Source organism: Pundamilia nyererei, unplaced genomic scaffold (assembly GCF_000239375.1).
Source record: "Pundamilia nyererei isolate P.nyererei 1_Seehausen unplaced genomic scaffold, PunNye1.0 scaffold00631, whole genome shotgun sequence".
Classification (NCBI taxonomy): domain Eukaryota; kingdom Metazoa; phylum Chordata; class Actinopteri; order Cichliformes; family Cichlidae; genus Pundamilia; species Pundamilia nyererei.
In genome coordinates, this window is record NW_005188032.1 from 55,120 (window position 1) to 67,289 (window position 12,170).

General features: G+C 40.2%; 1 protein-coding gene across 1 annotated transcript in view; it reads right to left on the reverse strand.

Moving 5' to 3' along the window:
• The window catches only part of LOC102207684 (ephrin type-A receptor 7), a 56,303-nt gene that overhangs the window by 30,804 nt on the left and 13,329 nt on the right, over nucleotides 1-12,170 (reverse strand). The gene's annotated exons all lie outside the window — the stretch shown is intronic.

The following is a 12,170-nucleotide window of genomic DNA, read 5'->3' on the forward strand; positions in this document are numbered from 1 at the left end:
GTTGCTCACAAAGCAAACACTCTCATTACTGATGAAAAACTAGTTCTTTGATTCTGTGTCAACAAATGACAGGCTGCGCATAGTATGATAATCAGCAAACACCACCCACTCTTGCTTAAGTGCTAATTATACGGCTAATTATACCATGTGTAATGAAGTTGCAAAAAGGGTTGCCAGTCAAAAATACTAAGAAAAATTATGCGGTGTATTTAGCTTAAAAGGCCTTTATGTTAGGAAGGAGTGGCGCCATTAAGGCTGGGCGACAGGGTGAAGGAAGTGGCAGAGAAGTTTACGAGGGGGATTTCTAGATTTCATTTACTTAAATGCACATCAATACCTTTAATAGCATCCAAAAATATCCAATTAAGTTCCATATTTTCTGTGGTTTATTTTACTTCCCTTTTGTAGTGCTTGCTCTTTTTTTTAAACTTTAATTCATTCCGACAATAGTTACCGATTCAGTTCTTTCCAGGTCCATTTCTTCCTTATCTCCTCCTTGACCTTTAGCCATCAGTTTGTCTCATTGCTCCTCGAAAAAGGCTACACTAATGAATATTTTCTGTCTGTCACTCACACGTGAACACATGAAATACTGCACACATATACACATGCACGACCTCCTCTCAAACAGCAGGATAATAGTCATTTTAGGCAGCAGATCAAAGGCAATCTGTCAGCATTGCTCTCTCTCAGTGTCCACCTCCATCTGTCATTTTTTATGTCGCTGCAAACACAGGTATAATGCATTCTTCGTGATAACTATGTGACTTTTTGTTTCATGTTGGAAGTAAGGATGTATATCCATATGTGTGTATAGGCTGATGTCAAGTTTGCCAATGGCCACTGCAATCACAGATGCGTTTTATTTTTGCCCAATCAAGCTGAAAGAGGGAAATCCGGGCCATATGGAGACTATTAGTGTGAAAAAAGGATTCAAAAATTGATTTTTTTTCTTTTTAATACAAAAGAATCATTTACTTGGATTCAGTGATATTAACACTAGTTATCACCAACACACCAAATAAATCCAGACATTCCTCAACAGCCGTCTCAGAAGGATTCTCCACATTCGCTGGGCAGACACAATCAGTAACATCAAACTATGGGAAAGAACTTGTCAACTCCCAGTAGAGGAAGAAATCAGGAAGAGAAGATGGTGCTGGGTAGGGCACGCCTTACGCACATCGCCAACCAACATCACCAGGCGAGCTCTCAGGTGGATCCCCCAAGGCAAGCGAAAGAGAGGCCACCCAAGAAAGTCCTGGAGAGGACACCTCGAGGCAGAAGCAAAAATGATGGGCTACACCTGGACCCACCTAAGAACTGCCCAGGACAGAAATCTCTGGAGATCTACCTTTGGCGGCCCATACCCTGGGAGGTGTGACAGGCAGTAGCAGTAATAGTAGTATCACCAAGATATTAATACTCACCGAACACTGTATTAGTTAAACCTTGCTAGAACCTGATAGGAGGATCTTTTGCCTTGAGTACTGCCTTAATTCTTCAAACCATAGTTTGGATTAAACAAAATGCTGAAAACACTCTTCAGAGATTTTGGTCTCTGGTGACACGACAGCATCACATAGATTTGATGCAAATTTGTCAGCCGACTCTCCTTTTCCAACACATCCCAGAAAGCTCTACTGGAAATTTGATGACTGTGGAGGCTATTTAAGTATCGGGAACTCATTGTCATTTTCGGGAAACAAGCTGGAAATGATTTGATCTTTGTGACATGGTGTTTTCTCCTGGCCTAGCCTCAGCTTCTTCTTGTTCTTCTCTCTTCTGCTGCTGCTTTAAGGTTTGATGTGTTCAGACATTGGTTTAAAGATACTCTTCTCTATATCCTGGATGTAATGTAAAGAACCCTGGTCATTCTCCTCCGACCTCTGACATCAACAAGGCATTTTCACCCAGATAATGGGCGCTTATTGGATATTTTCTCTTTTTCGGGCTACTCTCCATAAACTCTAGAGATGGTTTTATGGAAAAAACCCAGCAGATCAGCATTTTCTAAAATGCTCAGTCCTGCAACAACAGTCCCTTAAATCACCTTCATTCTGATGCTCAACTTCAGCAGGTCACCTTGACCATGTCTTCACTTGCTGCCATATGTGTAATCAGTTTATTCTAATAAGTATTAAGAGTGAGCAAAGGTTTTAAAAATAGACATACATATTAAGAGCAGTTAGAGATCTTTTGAAAATATCATCATTACTTTGAGTCCTCAAGGTATTCTGAAGGATATTCCTGCATAATGTGAACACGGTACATTGTACAGATGCATACACAGTAGGGGGAGAGTAGTCGTGGAAGCCATAGGCGCTCTAAAAGTTGTTATGATGTTAATGAACACGACACACGAATGTAAATAGACATAAGCAAAAGAAATTATTTGCGGTGATTAATGAATATGCATGGGCATTAATTAAGTGGGAAATAGAATAAAGGATGTAGATGGTATAGTTAGGAGAAAATAAAGGGATTACCTCCACGATAAATGAAAGGACTAGACAAACAAAAATGGAAATAGTAAAGGTATTGGGAGGAAAGAAGAAAGCGAAAACTGTTAGTAACACTTGAAAAGGTATTTAGGTCAAAATTACATTTTTACCATTAAAAAAAATCATTAAGCTTAATGTGTTTAAATTACAGAAAATAATTACCTTTTATGTTTATGTGTTTAAAAAACTGCTGAGCTAGTGAACACTATTACTTCATTTTTGATACAGATGGCTCACACCTATTTTCTCTATGATTTATTTCCTCTGTTAAAAACATGCACCCTAAATAGATGGAAAATTTATAGGAATCTAAAATACGTAATCCTAATCTTATTAGAGCTCAACTATTTTGAGTGAATGCTTGAACAGACAGTCCCTACTTTCTCAAAGCCTCTGACACTCAAATACAAGAAGAAAGGTAGCTTAACATACTAAAGCAAGAACACAGTGTCAGCCTGCTCTGGAGGCTATTGTTTGCTATTCTTTCCTTCCTTCTATGCTGAATTATGCATAAGACTATTCCCTTCCTCCAAACCGTGGATCACATCACAGCTCAATCTGACACACAATAAACAAGTGTGCACTACAATGCAAAAGTAATACAAAGGTTAAAGTGATGCTTCCACCTCAGCAAAGAAGCGCTGTAACTTGTTCGCCAGACAAACTAGCATCAAATTCGCCCGTATTTGAAGTGCTTTAGCACATTGGTTGTGCAGACTGTACTATTACTTTTTTTCTGCCCCGCTATCTACCAAATGTTTCTTTGAGAACAGAGTAGGGTTCATCTCTACTTTCAGCAGATTTACACATTTTGAGGTTATATTTTTACAACAACCATAAATACAAAAAAAGTTAGGACGCTCTAAAATGTAAAACAGAATGTACTGAGTTTGGAAATCTCACAAACCCATATTATATTCACATTAGAAGACTGAAAACATATCAAAGGTTTAAACCAAGACATTTTTGCTTGTTTAGTATTTTTGATGGCAGCAAGACGGCTCAAAAAAAGTTGGGATGTGGGCTTCAAAAATTCAGTGGTACTAAACAGAAAGAGCTGGAGTCGAATTTTGCAATTAAATGTGTTAATTGGCAACAGGTCAGTAACAAGCGAAAGGCAGAGTTTCTCAGAAGTTAAGATGGGAAGAGATTCACTAATTTGCAACAAACTGTGTCTACAAGTTGTGGAATAATTTCAGAATAATGTAGAATTGTCAAGATCTTTGAAATGTAAGCATCTTCAGTACATAGTATGTATTAAAAACGGACATGAATCTGTTCAGAGGCTCAGGAACAAGAAATAATTGTCTGTGAACACAGTTCACCCTGCTATCACACAAATGCAGGTTGAATCATGCAAAGAAGGCACCACATGTACATATGATCCAGACACACCACCTTCTACTCTGGACCAAAGCTCATTGACAATATGCTGAGGCAAAAGTGTTCTGTGGTGAATTAAATTGAAATTTGTGCATCTTCTGGACTAAAGAATAACATTCAGCTTGGTATCGGCACACAGTTCAAAAGCCTGCATCTTTGATAGTATGGGATTTGTTAGTATCTGTGTCACTGGCCGCTTGGATGTCTGGAAAGGTGCTGACGGTGCTGAAAGGTGTGTACAAGTTTTAGAGCAACATATGCTCCCACAAACTAGTCTAGACTTTCACCAACGGAAAACATTTTTCTTAGAATGGTACATTTTCTCAGTTGAAACATCTGACGTGTTTTCTGTTGTAAATAAAATATGGGTTCATCAGATTAGGGAAAAAAAGAGCCCCAGCTTTTTTGGAAAAGGTGAAAAAAAGAAAAATGGTACTGCACTACCGGTGTGCTTGATCTAGATGGCCTGAATAGTTCAGTGACTTTTTCTCTCAACTGACCCACTGAGAAGAAAAGCAGTGTGTTCCAGGACATCCTGATTTATAAACTAAGCACTGAGTAATAATATGAAATAAGAAAAAACTAATTGCTGCTTTTTGCCTTTCAGCATCATGTAGAGGAATGAGTAACACACTTTACTGCTGATTTTAGCATGACTCCAAAAATATAAAACATGACAAATCCAACATAGCGTCACATCATATTTTCAGAGGACTTTCATCCTTGCTCCCTGAGGCTTGCAACCTGGCTCCTGGGCAAAAAGCTGGTTGTGCTGGTTCTCTGTGCATTTATCATTTGCAAGGATTAAACAAAACATGAGCTCTAATTAATTAAAAGGGGGAACAAATTAATCAGAACAAGAGCATAAATTAATCAAAACGTGAAAAACGAATGAATCAAAATGTGTGCGCACATTTATTATGCACAAGATAGCATTTTGTGTACTCAATATAGTAAACTATAGCCTCAGAAGATTTTCTTTTCAGTGTCTACTGACAGGCTTAGAAGATTTAGTCATTTATGAAGGCAAGTAGATGTGAAAATACTGTCCATTCTCCACTTCAACACACACTCAGCACACACACGAGCATATGGGAGGGAATCGTGACTGCATTTGGCTTTGTGTTTTAAAAGCAAGAATCGGTGCAGACTTCTCTTTGAAATGTGTTTTTGACACACATTTACACAACTACACTCACATAAAAACATATACAACTGCATGATGATTTTCAAAAGCAATATAGAAGAGGTGATGGCTATGCAATAGAAGTGCACGCCAGACATTTCCAGTCCCTGATCTTGCAGCAGAAATCGCACGGCAGACATGCTCATAGGTGCCCATCACAAAGATAAATGGCTTCTGATAAGGTCCTGTATGAATGCCTCGCAGTACATATACCAATCACTAACACAAGTATAGGTCTGTAGACTCTAAAAGGGACACTGTGAATTTTATAAAAGTGATGCATGTACAAGTATAATAGGTATATTTTGTGACAAAATAGTAACCAGGCTACAATTAATACAACTTTGTTAGTCATTTTAAACTAGAAAGACTCTCAGCAGGGAACTTTAAATACTGGAAGTTCTTAGAAAGTTGCTGGATCATCATGAGCTTGTGAATGTCCTGGACATGCAACACATGGAAAGGAGAGCTGATACAGCCACACTACATGCCCCAGTGTGAGCAGCAGTGATCTTCTTGGGGAATCTAGAAAACTCCACCTGTTGATGTTGGTTTGACTAACATTCAGACTGGAAGGTAGCAACTATTTGCTCTTCCTGCCACATGCAAGCGTGCGTGACAGAATTCTACGTATAAATATTATGGACACATATCTGTCATGCAGTCCATGGCTTTAGGGTAGAGAATGGAGAGTGTCAGGTTTGGTGGTGTATGAAGCAGTTGGGATGAGAACTAGCATCTCCAAATCAGAGGCCATCGTTCTCAGCTAGAAAAGGACGGAGTATCCACTCAGGGTCAAGAACGAATTGCTGCCCCAAGTGGAAGCAGGAGAGGGGAGCGGGAGACTGACAGACAGATTGGTGCAGCACGTACCATAACAGGGATGCTGTACCAGTCTACTGTTGTGAGGAAAGAGCTGGGCGTGAAAGTGAAGCTGTCAGTTTACAAGGTTGATCTACATTCCTACCCTCACCTATGGTTATGAGCTGTGAGTAGTGACCAAAGAAATGAGATTGCAGATACAAGTGGCAGAAATTAGATTCCCCTCAAGGGCATCTGGGCTCAGCCTTCAAGACAGAATGAGAAGCTCAGCCATTTGGGAGGGGCTGAGAGTAGAAGTACTACTACTCCACATCAAAAGAAACCGACTGAGGTGGTTTGGGCATGTGACTAGGATGCGTTCAAGGTGAGATGTTTTGGACACATCCTAGGAGGCTGTGTATTTAATTCAAAGGGACTCTGATTGGTTTAATCTTCTAAATACCACAAATGTTTATTTGAAATAAGTGAAAACTAAGTGATAACAGAGTCAAAGAACAGCAAATAAGCTGACAAGTAATCATATGGATTGTGCTTGTGGATCACATACAATTGGCAAGAACACAACCGATTTATATTTTACAAAATATTTAGAGTAATTGTAATTTTTTTTTTAAATAATGTGTGTTTTTCTTTAGATGACTAATGAAATAACTAATGGTGATTTTAAAAGAAATGTAGTTTGCAAATATTTATTTATTTATGATTGCTTCTTAAGGTCAATCGATCTTGGGATCACCAGAGACTCCAGTTGTTAGTCCATGTATGTTAAATATGTTGGCGCTGAAACTAAACTCTTAAATCAATATATGTAAAGTGGAGGTTCTGACCCTGGTATCATTATTTAAATTCAAAAACTGTTGAATTTAAAATACTGAATGTTTACACTACTATAAACAGGAACAGGACATGGTATCTTAGATTTGTTTCTTGGTTTGGTCTCTGATTTGCCAAATACCAGCAGAGCAGTTAATCTCCTAATACCCGAACTCTTCCGCTGCATGAATTCTTAATTTCTCTTTGCTATTTTTTACCTGATTTTTGTTTCTGATAAAAATGAGATTCAAATATGAGAACATTCATATAAAATTTCGATAGAACAGTGGCAGCATAACGTCCTTGTAAGTGGATATCAGGCCCTTGTAGAGCAAAATTGAGTATTTTAGTCTAGACAACCCAAAATGTGATGTCCACATATGTGGACGGCAGGTCCTAGGAGGATGTGTTTTACATTGTATGTACAGTTAAATGATTCTCACAAGTAAATCTTTTTTATTAGGATGGACTTAATACGTTGTATCAAATGATCTTTCAGCATTTTGCTCCTTAGATGAGTTAAATACAGAAGTGCAGGAAGCGATAACTTACTTTTAGAATTGTGTGGGGTTAAAGAACTGAAAAGACTTTAACAAAAACCCAGGTTCTCATAAGTTCATCTTCAGATCCACTCAAGAGCCACTGCTTTCATTGCAGAGACTCTGGAGGTTACATGGCAGCTCTGTCCTCTCTGTGGCAAGTAGATGTGTGAATAGACTTTGGCAAGAAATGGCACCCACTGCTGTAGGCTCTTGCATCCAGGTGTACGGAGGCAGCTGAGGTGCAACTGGCATCTCCTTTTTGTTATCAAAGGAGACAGGCGGAGGAGCTTCTCTCCCCAGGGGGGACAGCACAAACAGGGCCGAACATCTCGGAGTCATTCTTACTTTTTACTTCTTCCTCACATCTGTGGATCCTCTCCCTGGGAATTCTCTCTTGCAGTCTCTCCATCTCCTTATCTCCTTTTCCCCAACACAGCCATGTCTCCGTCTTTGTTCTTAGGGGAATCTGTTGTTCCCTCCAGGTTTGTGCCTCCGCTGAGATGGCATCCATTTTCAGAAGGTGATTTGATTGTTCTACTTCTCACTAACTTGTGCTACCCCATGTGTCAACGCATATTAAAGACAGTGAATGATTGCATTGCGAATCTATAATGAAAAGATATGCACAATGGTAGAAAATGTGTAAAAGTTGTAGACAGGAGTGATTGAGAGAGCCGTATCTGTCACGCATGCGCTTGGTAAAAGGGTCAAGAGGATGCAACAGTGATGATCCCTCTGGGCATAGCACCACTTACTTCTGCCTGGAGTTAAAGGGATAGTGCAACAATGAGCCTGACAGCAGAGGACTGGGAAGCAAGCGCCACTCTCTGGGATGGAAAAATGGAGCCAACACATAAGTGCCAAAAGCTCCTGTTTCTTAAATGGCCTTTTGAGCTTGGCTTCAAAAGCAAATCAGTCCCTGTAGACCAGTATGTTAAAAAGCCCAACTTTACAGGAAAAATAAACATGTTTACATGTCTGGTCTCCTGCAACTTGTCTCCTGGCTCACCAATCACTGCCTAATTTGTTTTATTTGCCACTTGGACACCTAATCCCAAATTGCAAACACAATTATTCTGCCCAGTGCATCATAAGAGTGAAGAAGAGCAAGTGTGGAACAGGAGAAAAGGAAAGATGAAGATTAATAGTAAGACCCTGCTTCAGAGCAGGGTGAGGAGATGCAGTCAGACACAGCTATTATCTGCAGTGTTTTTTATTCATATCAGTACAGGAAGAAAAGAGGAGCAGAGGTGTTTGGAGGGAATGAGTCTTGTCTAGGTGTAACGCACACACACAGACACACAAACCTGGCTGTGAGTGGGAGGAATGGTGCAGGGAAGGCACCTGGATGAAGCACATTTTCATCTCAGCTACTAAATTATACGTTGCAAGGACACAAATCCACACACCTTGGTGGATAGCTGTGTGGATTTGTGTCTAAATTTGTGTCTGTGTAGGAGACCAGCATTTGTGTGCGCAACACCGGAGAGAGTCTTAGGGCTGGCCTGATTGAATGTGTCAGTCAGTAGGTGGTTGGGTGAGAGACAGACCAGAAGAGCCAGCGAGACACAGAGGCTTTTCTGTATGACATATTCAAAAAGGCTCGATCAACATAATCCAGCTGTGCCAAAACACCATGCCCTGAAAATAGGCTACCAATAAAGTGGTGAATTTTTTTTCCTGCACATACATGTGATCAAATCTGGAAAAGAAAACACCCTTAACCTGTTTACATTGCCTTTGCATAGCGTACAAATCTGGCATGAGACGCCCTCACCGGGGGAGAGAGGCTGGGGCCAACTTCTTTAAACTGCTTTTGACAGCTGCACACTGACTGATTCTGAACACTCTCCGGGCCCAGCATGCTTTAGCCTAAAGGCTAAGGCATGGTCTGATCATGACACGTCCGTTAAGCCAGACAGCCTCTGCCCGAAGCCTCCACCAAATAAAAAACACAGGCCGCGCACAAACCCTCGCAAAAACACAAACATACAGATAGAGTGGCTGACCCAAGACTGCTGCAGGAGGTTGGCTAAGAAGGTAAATAAAGCTCTATCTGCCTTGACAGACTTGAATAAAGGGGCAATGCGTATACACACACAAACGCTGCATCTTTACAGCCTCCATCCTTTAGCATGACACAGCAATCCGAGCATAGTCTAACTTCTTTGATGACAGGATCTGATTTGGAGTGTGATGATATTTGGATCTTTTGGATCTTCTTAAATGCAAAAATAACAGATGATGTACTACAGGTTGTTATAGAAGGTTGTTGTAAGCAGCATTTTCCAATTGTAGTTCATCTGGGAGCCAGTTTTAACTGGACAGCGGGGGAGAAAAAACTAGGATGACACAAACTTGCATCGACAAATGAATACAGATATTTTGAAAGTGTGCTTAAGTGCAGCTCTTGACTAAGAGCTGATATTACTTGAGGACTGTGAGACAGACAGCAGCTATAATGTAAAGAGTAATATAACCTATAATAAAGAGTAAAACATGAGCTCTTTTTAAGATGTATGACAAAAGCTGCAAAAATACATCCACAGTCTTCCATTTGAAATGTAGTCTTTTATTAAGTTAATAGTTTAATTATGATCAAGTGATCATGGCTGTGGATGTTTTTCCCCTTCTTTCATCCTGTTTATCCCCCTTCATGAAAAAACTTCCAAACAAGCATTCACACAAACACAAAACCGTGTCTTGAAAATTAAGAGATGGATTGACATACTAAGCATTTGGCGCATTGTTAAACCTCTGCTGGATAAACTGTACTGTAACCCCTCCCACTGGAATTTTATGCATGAAATTGTATAAAAAGATGCACGGCGAATGAGAAAAGAGGTGTCTGTGTGCGTGCAATGTTGGTCTGATGAGCTGAACTGTCTGTCACCCACCTACCGCTGTATCAGAGAGGAGTGTACTGTCATTCAGAAAGACAGCTGCATCTCCACACAACTTGCTCTCTCTCTATTTCGCACAGCAGGACGCAGCCGCCTTCCCCTCCCCTCCAGCGACTAACCCCACAAGAAACCCAGACGGCGCGCACACACAAACGCCGCCACGCTCTCCACAGAGGCACGATAAAGACGTCACAGAGTATTAGAGAAAGTGAGACATGAAAAGCATTTTGGAAGTTTGAACTTTTTCTCTCTAGTCTGCTTGCAACCTTAAGCGTTTTCACCTGTCTACCCTCTCCCGGCAGGGGTTTCGACAAAAGATGTGCATCAAAGATAGGCTTCATGATAATATGATTATGAGGAATACGCTGTGTCTTCGTGTCATCAGCTATCTCCGAGCTTTGCTTTCATTCATACGCATTCCTCTACAATTCCCTGAACAACAAGGAACAGCCTGTAAATCCACATACAGAGTACACACACTGAACACTGAGAGTGCCTCTTCATAGACTCCAATTATAAGCCAAGAGGTAGGCAATTAAAATTCCCATCACAGGGTGACAAAGCGTCTTAAGTGGCTGGGCTATAGTCCTGAAAAGTAGCTTGATGACTCTATTCATTTGGTGCCTGCTGAAGCCTCACCTTCCCATCACTTCTAATTAAGGAGGCAGAAAGGATCCAAATGCCTTCATGCAAAGGGCTGAAGGGGGGAGAAGGCTGAGAAGTGTGAAAGTGAAAAAAATAAAAACGGCAATTGGAAACTAAATGACAAAGAAACAATGTTTCATACCTTGGTATTTGAAGTGTCTCTTTCGTTCACTGAGTGAATGGAAAAAAACAATATTCAACCCCCCCCTCCCATTATAATGCAAGAAAAGTCTGATCCCAAGTTAATTCAGACTTAAACTTTAGTTCAAGTCTTCAAACGCAAACATGTGTACCATAGTTTTTTAAGGTACCCATTTGATTCAGAGAATCAGAGACAACCCCACCCTCAATTAGCTTCCATTCGTTTTTTTATCTTTCTGCCATAGTAGGCAATGTGAATAAGTACATTACCCAAGTACTGCATGTAACCTTCTTGTACTTCATTTAAAAACATTTTTCTATTTCCTTCTACAACCCTGCTTTAATTTTAAAGGAAAATATTACATTACTTTATTTCATTTATCTGAAAGTTTAAGTGACTTTTCATTTTAATATTTAATAGTCGTTTTGTAATAAGTTATGTCTCCTGTATATTTGGCTTGCACCCCCATAAGCAATATTTGGTTGGGCTCCCCTTTCTCATATTATGATTTTATCAGTTTTTCTTATATACATATATTATGGATATTTTGTGCAGCAAATTTGAACTTCTTTCATAAGTATTGCAAGGTCTCCATCACACTTTTTTCAGTTTGTGTGGCCTTCCGTTTTAAACATTTTATTCTTCTGCTATGCACCCTGTGCTACTTTACTTGCTTTAAGTCATCTTTCATGCTTTATGCTTCCTAACTTTTATCTCAAAACCATCTCACCCTAACGCTTGTCCACACACAACTTTAAAAATGTATTAAGCAGTTTTGATATGTACGTCTTTAAAAATATGGTTTCAGATCGTTGTTTCTTCTTTTAAGTCTTCTCGCTTTTGCTCTTCACCCCTGCTCCCTTTTCTCCACATCCAGGCGTTCTCCTCACAATGCCACACCGCTCTCTTCTCTATCCCTCTACTTCTATATTCATTCCCCTCTCCTCTCCTCCCTTTATGCATCCATCTCTAAGGCCTATGTATCTCCGCGGGGACCAGCCATCTCAAAGCACGGCCAGTAATCCTCTCAGGATATTGAAATGCCAATCCTTCCTCCCTGACCTGCACCTCCACCCCATCTCTACAGCTACCCTGCATCCCTGTCTTCTTCCCTGCCTTAGCTAAAGGGCTTTGGATGTATCACTGGGGGCCAAGACATTCATCCAGAGACCAGTTGGATCACACACACACACACACACACACACACACACACACACACACACACACACA